Here is a 14,066-nt window from a genome sequence, read left to right on the forward strand (position 1 = left end):
AAGGGGGCTGGTGCTAAGATCTAACCCCAAGTGCACTGTGAGATAAAGCGCAGGCAGAGATCACTTCGCTCGTCAGCTGCAGACCCAAGATGAAACTCGGCATCCAGATCCTGAGTTTGGGTTCTGAACAGGTGTTTAGTTGGGTGAGGATATTAGTACTTTGATAACAGGGATTCAGGGCTGGTGAGATAGCTCAGTGGACTAAGCGCCTGTGTAGGCAAGATCAGGGACCAGGGTTCAATTCCCCTCACCACATGCCGTACGGACCCCACCTCCAGCACGCTGAGCTGGCCACCAAGTCCGAACTTGGTGGTGCATGCCTGTAATCCCAGCCCTGGGGAGGCTGAGACAGGAGGATCACTATGAGTCCGAGCTGCGTAGTCAGACCCTGCACAGATACATGAATAGCAAACAAACAGGGCTTGACGGCTCCTTCATGGGGCAGCGGCTCTGAATTCAAAACCACTTTTCTACACTTCGTGTGTGACACTGCTTGTGATTCCACTAACAGTGCCTGCATCCCATGCATCTCACACTAGCTTGTGCCAACAGAGAGGGCCTGCCCAGTGAGAAGGACAGCAAGGACGTGTGATTCCTGCAGTTTCTCTCCACTCAGCAGAAGCAGCGTAGAGGATGCTCTCTAGCACAGGAGCTGATCTCGGGGCGCTCCCCAGTCTCCGGGCACACACCCTCCTTGGGGCTGAGCCCCAGCCTGGGGCTCCCAGTGCTTGCAAGGCCTGATTGCTTTCCTGCCTCCTGCCCTTCTTCTGCTCTCCCAGCTTTGCCCGCACGCGCTGTGGGGCTTCCTGGTTAGCCTTTGGTTCTCTGGAGACGCAGGACAGCATGGAGGCTGTGGAGAGCACAGCAACATTCCAATCTGGGTCGTTGTTCATTTGCAACCTCTGAAACCTGACTGCGTAGTGCGAAGCTGGGGTTCAGCTGCGTGGGAAACGCCAGCGTGGCACGATGACCTGTAGCTCTTAGCACTGCTCTACTCAGCACAAAGCAGTTGTTGTTTATTACATGTACAGATGGAGTGATGGCCCTTTAAAGTAAATTATAATACTCCAGTCAGGGAAGGTGAAACTAACACCTTGGAGTTGCACTCTGGATGCCTTTAGATCACAAATAAAGGCGTCGGACTGCCGGGCAGTAATTGATGGTCTTTATCCACACAGGGAGAAAACAACATATTTCTCTCCCACCTGACTGGGTCTACACCGTGAGGCGTTCATTATTTTAAGAGCAGCCCTTAGCCCTCGCTGCTGTCCATAAGCCTCCCTCACCTTGCACCCTCGACGATGGGAAAAGGGCAAGTACAGCTTCTCCAGGCTCCCGGCAATTAGGATAATGATCTCTCTCATCCGGGCACCGCGCTGCTGCCCACACCAAGCCGTTCGCAGGGCCAGAAGGGTCTGCCTCGGGTATGATTTAAAAGTTCTTTTTCTTAAGAACTCTATAGAAAGAAATTGTTGGGCAGCACTAAAAATTAAGCTGCATCTGTTTCACTGAAAATGCTCTGTTCTCTCAGCAATGTTTGGAATGCTGGTCCAAAGTAATATTAAACCATTTAAGAAGATACTGCGGAATTCAAAAGAATGAACATGCTAGAGCAGGAGGGTTGCATAATACTGTGGTTAGTTTAATGGAAGTTGGCATTATCTTTATCTTTCTAATCAGAATTTCAGTTTTTCAATCACCAGGGACTCAATCAGAGTCTATCCCTATCCATTACAGTGGGCGTGAGGAGCAGCAGCTTTCGGCACCCGTGACAGCTGCCATTACGCCTGGGCATGCCTGACCGGCCAGAGCGCAGGGAAAGACCCCTCGTAGGGAAGGAGAAAGCCGGAAAGCCAGTTCTGTGCGGTGCGCAGCAGGTCCTCCTCGGGAGAGTACCTCGGGCTTCGCCTCGGCTCTTCTTAGGATGAACACGCCTACCGAAACTTCCAAGTCAACAGCACGCCCCACGACTCCGTCCCCCGTTCGTAACCGTATGTCTGGGTATGATGCTGATTAATGGAAAGAAACCACAATATGCAGTGGCTTTGAACAAGCAACAGAGGAGGAAATGTGTGCTCGACCATGTGTGAAAGCATCTCAGCGGGCACGTGGGAGGGCAACGGCGGCGTCCTCCTGCCTGCGAGCGGCTGGGCTGCGTGTGTGGGTTGGGAGCTGGGCCCTCATCACTCTGAAATGACAAACAGCAATTGAAAAACGTAAGATTTTCAGATTGATATCAATTATGAGTATTTGATAACCTTAAAAAGCATATAGAGACCTCATATATGCTGGCTGTATGGCTTATAACTTTTAAAAAGCTTCTTTACTGTTGCGCGCAACCTCGCCAGCCAGGAAGACGCAACACGCAGCTCTTCCTTTAGCGGTTTATTCAGGCCCCTTACAGCAAGCTTCTTTTTTTCCAATCCCCCAGCCCTTGGCTAATATATACTCCCGAGCCCAATCCCAGTGCGCCACGTGGGGATCGCCCATGGGTCCAGCCTACGTGGAAGCGAATCATGACTGCAGCCCTGGCCATATAAGGAGTTGGTGTGCGCAGAGAGCGCTCACCCACGGGGGGTGGAAGGCGGAAACCAGCGCCATCCTGTAGGCGCGGTCCTTCGCAGCTCTCCACACTTTACCTTTACCTTTCTTCTCAAAATTAGATTTACAGTATTTACTGAATCCAATTCTCTAATATAGTCTTGGTCTTCCAGCAAAGCTCTGTCAGCAAAAATGATAGTAATAACAATAATGTTATCTATCTTTTTAAAAGTGGATACTTTACCATAGTCTGACCTCAAGTTATAAAACTCAGGATTTGAGGGTGATCTGGCTGTGACATCTGTCACCCCATTGATCACCAGCATTGATCTGGCCCATGTGGCCGGCCAGGCAGGTGTGACCCTGTCCCCTTGCTCCCATCCCTCTCCCTGTGCATCCCTCCTGAAGCTGTGTGCCGGGAAGGTGGAAGAGAACAGCCACCCCACAGAGAGGGGGCCTGTGGACCCCATCAGGGCTGCAAACATAGCTACATATGCATGCAAAGGGTAACAGTAATCAGTTGAGCTACTTTTATATTTCTATATAAAAGTAGAACAAAATAGTAAAATAAACAAAAGGAATAAAAGTAGAAAGAGGCTTGTAGGCTGCTCTCTAACAGACATGTCTCAAATGGTCTGGGCTCCATCCGAAGGGCTTCTGATTAGTCAATCTTGAGTAGAGCCAGATATGCATTTTCTTTGTCATTGTTAGCGGACTTTTGCTTGGGTTGTGTGGGGGTTTTTGTTTGTCCTTGCTTTTTTCTTTCCTTTTAAAAAATTTCTCCCTAGGACAATTTAATGGGAAGTCATGGTTAAAGCCCGGCGTTCTGTGTGTATGTTACCAGGAAGAAATGGAAAGGGGAAGCCACTGACTGGCTCAAAGAGCTGTGGCATACAATTCTTAAAGATGGTGAGAAAAGCCCATGAACAGGAAGATAAACCACCCAGCTGGAAGGAGAGAGAGATGCAGCACAGTTAACTTGTATGCACACAACTGCCGCTGAGGATGCCCGCAGGGCTGCGGCACCTCTTGACTGTGTGAGGAATCTGCTCAGGTCATGAGGAGCGTGCGGCCGGTGTGTGGGTCCAGGGGCTGGGCACCCACGAGCGGGGAACGCGCTGGTCCTGCAGATGCAGCGAGGCTGCAGCGTGGGCCACCCTTCCCCCTGATGTCCTTGGTGAGGGCCGCGGCAGTCACTGTATTTACTAGGATACCTTCTGCTGGTGACCCAGGTGAACATGAATGACACCGTGCAGCGGGGGAAAGGAATACGTAGGGGCCAGTCGGCTCTCCCAGAATGAATCTCAGGAGCAATTCTTCCAGCCATAAAAATTAGAAAAAACCACAGCAGCCCAAATTAGAGAGACAGTTCCATGCCTAGAAGCATTGTTGAGAGGGAAAGAAAACTTGAATAAGGAGTAAAAGCAAGGAAATGAAGGCAGTGCGCCGGGGTGAAGTGACCCAAAGCTCCAACAGGATTCTTCAGTTTTCATGAATTCTCAAAATTCTTCATTTTATTCTTCTTCGTTCTCAATTCTTCATTTGATATGAGAGTCATGTGTGTGAACATTTCTTTTAAGACACACTCTGCAGTGAGTTCTCTTTTGTTCAAATTGAGCAGAATGAATTCAACTGTACTAACAGCATTCACTGCGAGAGGGTGACAGTGTGCAGACACGGCTGACACCCTTGAAGAACGCAGTCCTTGATACTGCACCTAAGACTGACAGAGCAAGGTCACGTGCATATGTCTATAAAATATACTCGCCTAATAGCCAATGTGTGCAATTACGTTTGTAACCTATTAATCTGAATGAACAGGGCCACATTTGCATATTACTTACCTAATGTATCATATATAAAATAAGGCTTCGTGAAGTTTGTAGTATGCAAGTCAAAATTCTTTCCTCAGAATTATTAGAAGTGGTTGTCACAGACTTGCATTTTTAAAAATAAAACCTTGTCATTTACTGAAATCTTACATAAAAGATAAAATAATCGAACAGCAGACAAGTAGCACATCTTAGTTCTTAACATATCAAAAGTGGACTCAGCGTAAGTGCACAATCCAAGAAATCTTTCAAGAATTACTTCAGTGACAGATGGGGAAAAGAACATTATTACACTTAGCGACGCAGTGGTCCGACCACACCTAGGGAAGTGAAGGGAGCGCTCTTATTACTTTGAGGAGAAAAGAAAATGAAATTCAAGCCATGAATTAGCAAAAGTCGAAAGAGCTATTTAGAAAGCTAATAGCATCGATTCAAATGAGGTCACAATATTTGTAAAATATTAAAGATCCTTAAATAGGTTACAGTGCTTTCCCTTTTGAAAAAAGAATTAAATCTCCTCATTAGCTGAAATGTAAAATTTTAGAATGTGTGGTATAGAGCTCGTTAAGCACATACAGACTGCTTCCCAGGCGCGTCAGCCGGCGCCAGGCCACAGCCCCTGACTGCACGCTGCGGCACTGGCGAGACAGCGGCAGCAAACGAAGGCTTTCGCGACCATTTGCTCTCTGCCTTGATCTTTTGCGTATTCTGAGCAATGACAGAGAAGCGTACCTGGAAGCTGCTTACGCTGGAGCCTCCCTAAGCCCTAAATGCGAAATTGGAAACGCTCCCAATTCCAAACCAACTGAATGCCACACATGCCCACTGGGGGAAGATTCCATCCCAAGAAGCTGTTTGATGCACAAAGTTATTAAAAATATCTTTAAATCATGTTTCATCCTAGGATAGTTCATTATATATATCCAAATATGCCAAAACTCAAAGTATCCTCTTCTGAGCATTTTACAAGAGGATACACTGTTTTCTTTGTAAATCAGTACTCTGAGTGAATTCAAGAAGAAATAAAGATGAGCTATTTGTTCATTATGATACTGTTTAGAAAAATAAATTCTATAGTAGTAAGATAAGGGAGCTATAAATAAAATATCATTGTCTAAAAAAGTGAGGTAAACACTTACTAGCTCATAGAATATGCCCTAGGAAATGCAAAGGAATTTAACATATTTCATGCATATTATCAGAGCACAGTGCAGTGAAAGATTAAAATAGAAGTACTAAATATCCTGGAAAGAGAATAGGTAGAACTCTTGAAGACTTTGAGGTAGGCAAAGACTTTATAAACAAACCCCAATTTCACAGAAAATGTTACAAAGAATCAACTAGTATCTCATCTTAGCAAAAAACTTTTGTGGAAAAAAAAACCAAAAGGAGTGAAGAAAAAACCCACAGTATGGGAAAAAAAATTGACAGCTTTAACTGAGATGAAGAACTAACATTTAGAATAAATAACTAGGGGCTGGAAAGATAGCTCAGTAGAATAAGCACTTACCTGGCAAGTGCAAGGTCCTGAGTTCAACCCCCTGTACCACAATAGTAATAATAATAATAATAATAATAATAATAATAGAATAAATAACTAGAATATATTTAAAAAATTAAAGAGTCAGATCTCCTGAATTTAAAGATCTAATCCAAAAATGGGCACCTGAAATAAACAGACACTTTTCAAATGATGAAGAAGAAACAGCAAATAAATATATGAAAAAATGTACAACATCACTAGTGTCCAAACGATGCAAACTGAAACAATACAGAGATTCCATCTCAGTGCAGGAAGAATGGCCGTGATCAAGAAATCAGCCAATAACAAATCTGATGGGCTGTGGGGAAAGGAGCCCTTCGCTGCTGGTGGGAGTGCAGGCTGGTGCAGCGCTGTGGAAGCCAGTGTGAAGACTCCTCAGGAGAGCAGAGCTAACAGCCCTTTATAGTTACCATAGGAGCAGCTCTTCCTCCTCCTGGTGTCCTCCTGAAAGAACTAGAAGCACCAGGCCACAGGCCACAGCAGCATGTGCACATCCGTACCTATAGTCTCACAGTTCGCAATAGCTAAACTTTGCAAACAGGCAAAACGTCCACCAACCAGTGAGTGGATAAAGAAGATGTGACTTTTAACTATACAGTGCAGTACTGCTTGACATAAGGAAGGACAAGCTTGATGCAGTTCTAGCTAAACGGATGCACCACAAGACCACAGGCTTAAGTGCAACAAATAGGACACAATTGGTTAAACACTGGTTGTCTCTCTGGCACGAGACACTGAAAGCACAAAGAAGGAGCAAAACGTATCACAGGTGAAGGAAATGGGGGAAAATTGTTGAAACGAGAAGAGGGCTTCGGGGGGAAGAGCAAGAAACAAAAAAAAAAAACAAAGAAAAAGTGGAAGCAAAGATTTTGTAAATGAGGTGATGAGGGGTTGAATGAAGGCTGGGGAATGGAGAAAAAAGGAAGAATCAATATATATTATGCACAGGTACAAATTCCTTTGATAAATGTGATCATTATGTATATCTACAGTGTACTCATAAAATTTTAAAGCCCAGTAAAGTTAGATGTTCAGTTAAACCTAAGTTGAATGTGGGTCCGTAGTAAAAGAAACCCAAAGCACAGCTGAGCCTCACGCTCCTTGCTAGGAGTGTGCTCTGAGGCAGAGATGGAGAAAAGACATCTTTTCAGTGGCCCAGGACCAAAAGGAGGAGAGAGAACCTAAACTTCATGTGCTTGTGGAATTCTTGAGAGGGCTGGGTCTGCCAACCTGCAAAAGGCAGGACTGCCTCTACGTACTAAGCAATATCCCTGTGTAAGCAGGACTAAGCCTGCTTAGGAGTCTTCTAAGAACTAAAAACAATTAGTAGGGTGCAATCATAACGAACTGTCTCCCGAGTGACCACTGGTCCCCGAGGTCTCTGTGATCATTTCTTACTTCATTACTCAAGCAAAATCGCCCTCCTCCTTCGCTCATACTTCCACAGTCGACCTGGGGAGGAGGAGGTTTTTTCCATTCTACAATCATGTTCTCTTCCACTAACCTGTTGGTTCTGCCCCCACTGTTTGTCCCACACTATTAAGTATTTCTGTTGGGCTCACTCTCTTCCAGCAACTGTCCAATCCGTTCATCCCAGGTCATCTCCCTTTCATTTCATGAAGAACCATGTCGCCGCACCATTATGTAATTGCAATTAACACGAGCTAAAATCATTGATTCACTCACCAACCTTTCAGCACAAAAGCAAAAGAAATCCTGTAATCACATTTCAGAAAGCAGTGTGCTTAGACTCCATCTACCCACCATCATATTGGGGACAATATTTGTTTTATTTGTCCCCTGAGTTTTGCAACTCCACACTCTAGCTTTTTCACCAACACCAAATCAAAGCAAAGTTCATATTCCTTTATTCAATTTAATTTCCTTGATTCACTTCCTGCTCATTCTACACAATGTCTTGGGTCCTACCTCACACGATTTTTCAAAATTTGATTTCTTAAAAAATACTAAGACTTTTCTTCTGAACTCTGTCTTTAGCTATTCAGTGATGCATTTACAGACCTAAACTGTGAGGTTTTGTTTAGGACTGCAGATTCGCCATCAAACCCTAGGGGAGGCTGAAGGTCAACTTGTTGTGCTTCCATCTGTTACTTCTGCAAGGCAGCGTAAGAGTGATTCTCTTCCTACCGAGCAAAGCCCACGCCAGGCCAGCAATAATTCTTCTTGTTACATGGGAAGATCATTTGGTTTAATGTTATCAGCAAAGAGTACAGGCTGGATTTCAGCACCGAAACTCACTTACTGTTTAGGAGAATGCTACAAAATAGGAGGCCACATGAAAATTCCTTCCAAATCTAGAAGTGCATGCTTAATGCGCACCCATGTCATCGTGAATGAAACTCCATGAACAGTTACTCATAGCATTAAAATACCACTTAATGTACAAAAGAAAATATGGGAAAAATTATAAAATCAGTCTATGTGGATCCTTCTCTTCAACTAATACCTTACCAGTCAGTAATGTTATAGGGAAAATAATATGTACCTTTAACCTGCTAGATGTCAGATAGGCAGAGTTAAAGTCTCTCAAAATCAAAGAAGGAAATAGTTCTTGCGAGAGATGGTTTCTGAGAAATCAGAAAGTATGAAAAAGTGGGTTTCCAATGAGCCCTCTTCTCAAGGGAAGTTTCATAGAGCAAAATCATGAGGTGAACACAACATGGCTAAAGCTTGTGATCAACAAATAAGGTTACAAGAATAGTCATTGACCCAACGGGGAAGCAGGTCACATATAAGTGTACATGGAAAGAACAAAGACCTTCTCTAGGAAGGGATGGACTGTGGGCTGTGGTCACCCACCTGGGGGCTGATATCCACTAGTCAGGATTTTCAGGGGAACATCTATAATTAGGGTTTTCCAGGGAAAACAGTTTAATACAGGACACACAGTTTATAGAATCATTTTATAATAGTCACCAAAGAGTCAAATGCAAAACACTGTGGGAGAAACACCGTGTTTCTAGTCCACACACTAGAAACCAAAAGGATCCAGATGAGGGCCTGGGTCCCACGGCAACATCCTGCATGAGCCCAGCTGAAGACCTACAACCCACGGCAAAGTCCTCCACGAGGCCAGCTGGAGGCCGACGGCCCATAACAATGTCTCATGCAAGTCTGTACCAAAGATCTGTACTGGCAAGGCCCGAAGGTCAGTGATGGAAGCTAGAAAATCTACGCCAGTGAGATGAAGGATCTGTGCCAGTGGACTGAGGGATCTGCCCTGAAGCCAGCAAGTAACATTTAAGGTAAGGACCAGAGCTGCTCTGAGAAGAACCATAGCCATCCTGAGTGACGGCAGGATCCCGAGCCCTTCCAACAATGAGCAGGAGCTGAATTCATATCAGGAGAATGAACAGCACACCATCTTCCCCTCCAGTTCTCTTTTTATGCTGTTGGCAACAATCCTCAGGGAGGCCTGCCACACCCAGCACTATACTAACTCAGTTCAGATTGATGTTACAAGTTGTGGCATATTAGCTAATCCACCACATACACTTTACTAGACAAGATGGTGCCAATTACCTTATCCCTGGGGGAGGCAAGTAGGCCTGGTCATTCCACCTTTATCTTGAGGCCTTCAGTAGATGTACCTCCAGCCATGGGTACAGTGAGTTCTTGTCCTCTGTGCTGACTCCCTCAGTGAGCCAGCTCTGCCTGGCCACCTAGAAGTGTCTGCCGAACTTACCTGTCTGTAACACCCCCCTCTCTGAAGAGGTAGCCTAGCTGCCGCGAGGGACAGGGTGGTGGCTGGCCGGGCTACTTTTAGCTGAAGAAGGCTATCGCTGGCATCATCAGTCAGATGGACTCTCCAGAGGGCCTGCCTGGAGGCCTTCAGTAGATGGCCAGAATTCTCACCATGGACAAGAGCATAGCCTGAGTGTGGAGGGCTGAGGCCAAGGAACAGTCAAGTGTGCGGGCCAAAGGATAAGACCAACAAGACTATTATGATTCAACCAACAAATGTTTCCTCCAGGAAGAGTCAGCAATAACTTCCCACAAAGTTGGTAAGGAGAAGATCCAGGGAATTTCTGAATCTTTGGGGCATTAACACATCATTTAGTATCTTGGACAGGAGCTAAGATATTAGCAGAAAGATCAGGAATTTGCACACAGCATTCAGCATTCACAACTGCACAAGGCCCTCTTGGCTTTTTTCTGTTCCACAAGGAACAGCCTCAAGCAAGTTAGTGAGTGTGTCTACCAAAGCAAAAGGTATCGGAGCCCTTTACTCTCTGGCGTATGAGGAAAACTGAGCTGTCAGTCCTCTCCAGCACATTCGCCATGTCCCACGTACCCCAAGGGGCTATGGCCGACTTAAGAGCACTGTTCCTTTGGCAAAGCTCACGTCTCTTGACGGTATGCTGCATCGTCTTTGAGAGCCCCCTTCCTATGAGGAACTGTGAGGCCATCTGGTGGGTCTTTTCTTTCCCCAAGTGAAAGTTTTGATGCAAAGACTTAATATTTTTTCATTGACTGGGACCAGGAAAAAATAACTTAGCATTGTCTGACAGTAAATACCATAATAGAAGGAATCGCCGTGGGAGAGAGCCCACTTGATTTCTGACTGAGAATATTTGGGCCAAGCAAGATCACTTGTCCTATTCGGCTGGTGCATCAGCCAAGTGATTACCCTGAGACCTTCATCAGCCCTCTTGTGGTGTTCTCCGCAGTGAATTAGCGCCACTTGGGAGGGCACGTGTACAGGGAAGAGTTCATCTGTCTCTCTGTGGGCTTCATAGGATGCCCGTGGGCTGTCTGATAATTTCTTTCTCTCCATGTGGCTGCACAGACACACAGCACTAGAAAAGCACACTTTGAATCAGTGTAATGCTGAAGTGCTGTCCTTCACTTAGTGGTGGGCCTTTGTCCGAGCTACGAGCTCCCCTAACTGGGCACTCCTCACAGGGGCAAGTGAGGAGCTTGTCTGTTTGACGTGGCGTCCCTGCTGCAGGCTGTGCCTTGCTTTTCCTGTTCTCTCTGCAGGAATTGCCGTCACAGAGGAGGTTAGAACAGGGTCAGCCTGGGGTCACGTAGGAAGCCCCCTCTGGCTGCGCACATGTGGAGAATCACCTGCTGGCTGTCACGTCCGTCAGCCTCAATCTCCTTCTTTTCAGGCCAAGAGGCCATAGGAGATAAGAAGGAACATGTCTTCATCTGAATGGCTGGTCCCTCTAGAAGAAAAGCCTGGTAGCTTAAAAAGTCATTTTCCCTGGAGCCATAAACTGCCTTTGGAAGAGAGCAGTCCTGCCGCCTCGAGAGGGGCATATACAGTAGATCTTTGCCAAAAGTCAACTTGGATGCTTCAGATGCCAGAAGAGCCGCGGTAGCCACAGGGCGAAGGCATGCAGGTCACCCCTCAGCTACTCTGTCTAATTCATGGATTAGACCCCCACAGGCTGTTAGGTGGGTCTCCAGTCCTGCACAAGCACACCCAAAGTAGCGCCCTTCCTTCCATCAGTAAGCAGGTGGGAATGGTGTCTGTCGCGAGTCTCCGCTCTGGGGCATTTAGAAGTCCTTATTTGAGCTTCTGAAAAGCAGTTTTGGAACCAGGATTCCACAGTAAAATATAGGTATCTGCCTTTGAGCTTCCTTTATAATCTGATAGAGGGATTATATGAGCTCACCAGGGCCTGCTATCCAAAGGTAGCAAAAGCTCATAATTCCTAGGGCTCTCCTTAGCTGTTTTAGGGGTTTGGACTGCAGGAAGAGAAGTATTGGCTTCATTCTCTCTTCTCCACGCCTCTGGGTTCCCACAGATATGATAAGGCTCAGCTCTTTTACCTCCCAAACTGTGCCTTAGACCTGGAGACCTTATAACTCTCTCTCATAGAAAACACAGCAAGGCACAGGTGCCTTGGCTTGTAGCCCTCTGAGGGGCAGAAAGCAGTATCCTCCCCACATATTGCAGGACTGTGGCTTGGAAATTTTTCAAAAAATGCCAACTTGTAGGAAAGCATTTGCCCAAAAAGACAAGGAGAGTCCCTGAGCCTTGAGGTAGCACAGTCCAAGTCAGCTGAGAGGCCTGGTCATGAGGGTTGTCAAAGGCAAAAAGAAACTGGAATACAAAAGATGGTATCTCTTACCTCTAACACTGGAAACCCACTGGAATCTTCTTGGATTGAGAAAGGAGTGGGACGAGTCAGGAACCACTGTGTGGGTCGGCACGACTGGCTCACTCACTGACCTCAGGCCCTGACCATCTCTGTTTCCCACGGGGAGTGTGAACTCCCAAAACTGAGGTGCTGCAAGGGCTGGTACAGGGTGTGAGGAGACCCTGGCCCTTGAGGCATCACTTACAGGCAGCCATCCTCTTACCTCCAAGCCTCAGAGGGTGTTGCTTCTGGTGAGGAGACGTAGGATCTCTGAGATGCACCCGCACCCTGGCAACTCATTGCTCTTCCTCTTGTGCTTTACTTTTGCCTATAGGATTTATTTCCATCTCCATGAGGGAAGGCCGTGTATCTAGTTGGCTAGTGGGCTTCATGTGCGCTACAGTATTTAGGTAAGGTAAGAGCTCTCTCCCCAGGAGGGGAATGGACTTTTAGGCATGACTGAAAAGGACAGGAGAAGAAGCCACCCCAGGCACAGCCTAAGGGTCATGAGAAACAGCAGTTACCCCTCCTCAGGGACGCCTTCTGCTGAAGTACAATGGTTGGGAGAAAGGCCGGGGTTGAAAAGAAGGACTGACAGACACGGGCCAGTGTCTGAGGTAGTCAGATTTCCTCTCCCTCTATGGTCACGATTGCCTGGGGCTTCTCTGCAGAGATGACAACCTGGTCAGGGAGAGGGGCAGGACAAAGGGAGTGGCCCTGGGGCCCTTCGGTCTTGCTGGACCGGCTGGTAAGACGGCTCTGATCACAGGGGCCTCCATCCCAGGGGCTCTGGTGATGATCTTCATGGCAGGGTGTGCATGGCTTGGGCTGCCTCTCGTGACAATTGTTACCACAGTCTCCTGGGCGGCCTGACTTCCTATGGCAGTAGCAGGTGAGCTTAGACATCCCGCCATCATGGAATCCTGGGAATCGGACTTAGGGTCTGCTCCTCGCAAGGCTGCAGCCATGCCAGCCACTTTTCTTGGTCTCAGCTATCTCCCCTGGTCTCTCACACAACACTGAGGGGCAATTCTCACTGAAGTATTCAGCTAGGTACAGCGAAAGCCGTCTTTCATGGCTTTTTCTTAATATCTAAAGCCAACTGAGTAACCAACTTGTCTTTAAGAATAATCTGTCTGTTATTGAATCACAAGCCGGGGATGTGTGTGTCATGGTGCCTCCTGTAAGTTACCTAAGAGGAGAGAGGAGCTCTCATCTGTCTCCTCATGAATAGGAGGCAGTTTAAAACCCTGAAGGGCTTAGTTCTCACTCTCTTAGAGCTTCAAGAATATGTGTCTGACAATGTGTGCTATTCCAGCCTCCCATCCAGCTGGTATCCAGAGTTCTCATGTAGGAACTGCTTGGGCTCCAGCAGGAACTTCTGTTCCCTTGGCTGCCCACCCTCAGAGCTTTGCAAATTAACAAAATGATGTTCTGCTCCAAGTGTAACAGAAGCTCACAATGGTGTTGGTCTCTCACTGAAAGCCAATATTTGATTTAAGAGTAACGTTATGTCTTTGTAGTCAAGTTTATAGGACTGAGTAAGTCCCCTCAAGACCCCAATACACTTCTCAGTGTCATCTGAAGACTTTCCTGGATCTTGCTTAATCTGTTTGAGGTCACTGAGAGAAAAAGACAAATGAACACATTCTCCATTCTCCTCCTACAAGGCATGCTTTACTTTTGGACTTCGAACAAAATCAGATAAGGATGGACACAGGCCAGCAGAGGCCTTGATTAGGGTTGGCTTGTCAGTCTCACCCTTAGAGTCCAAACAGCAAGGGAGGGGAGCGCGAGGCTCAGCAATCACAGGTGCAGTGGACTGTGCCTCGAGGGCCAGAGGGTCTGCTTGCCCTGTGGCTCACATTTACATTTTGAAGACAAGTAAAGATTATCTCCTAATGCAAAGAACTTTTGAACATAAGGTAATTCTAACCATTTTTCCTCTCTTACAGTATGCTTCTAGGTGTGAAATAGTATCATAATTAATGATTCCCTTTGCATTCTACTTTGTCTCTAGGAGGTAAGCAGGCCATA

This window comes from Octodon degus, unplaced genomic scaffold (assembly GCF_000260255.1).
Source record: "Octodon degus isolate 3935 unplaced genomic scaffold, OctDeg1.0 scaffold00084, whole genome shotgun sequence".
Classification (NCBI taxonomy): Eukaryota; Metazoa; Chordata; class Mammalia; order Rodentia; family Octodontidae; genus Octodon; species Octodon degus.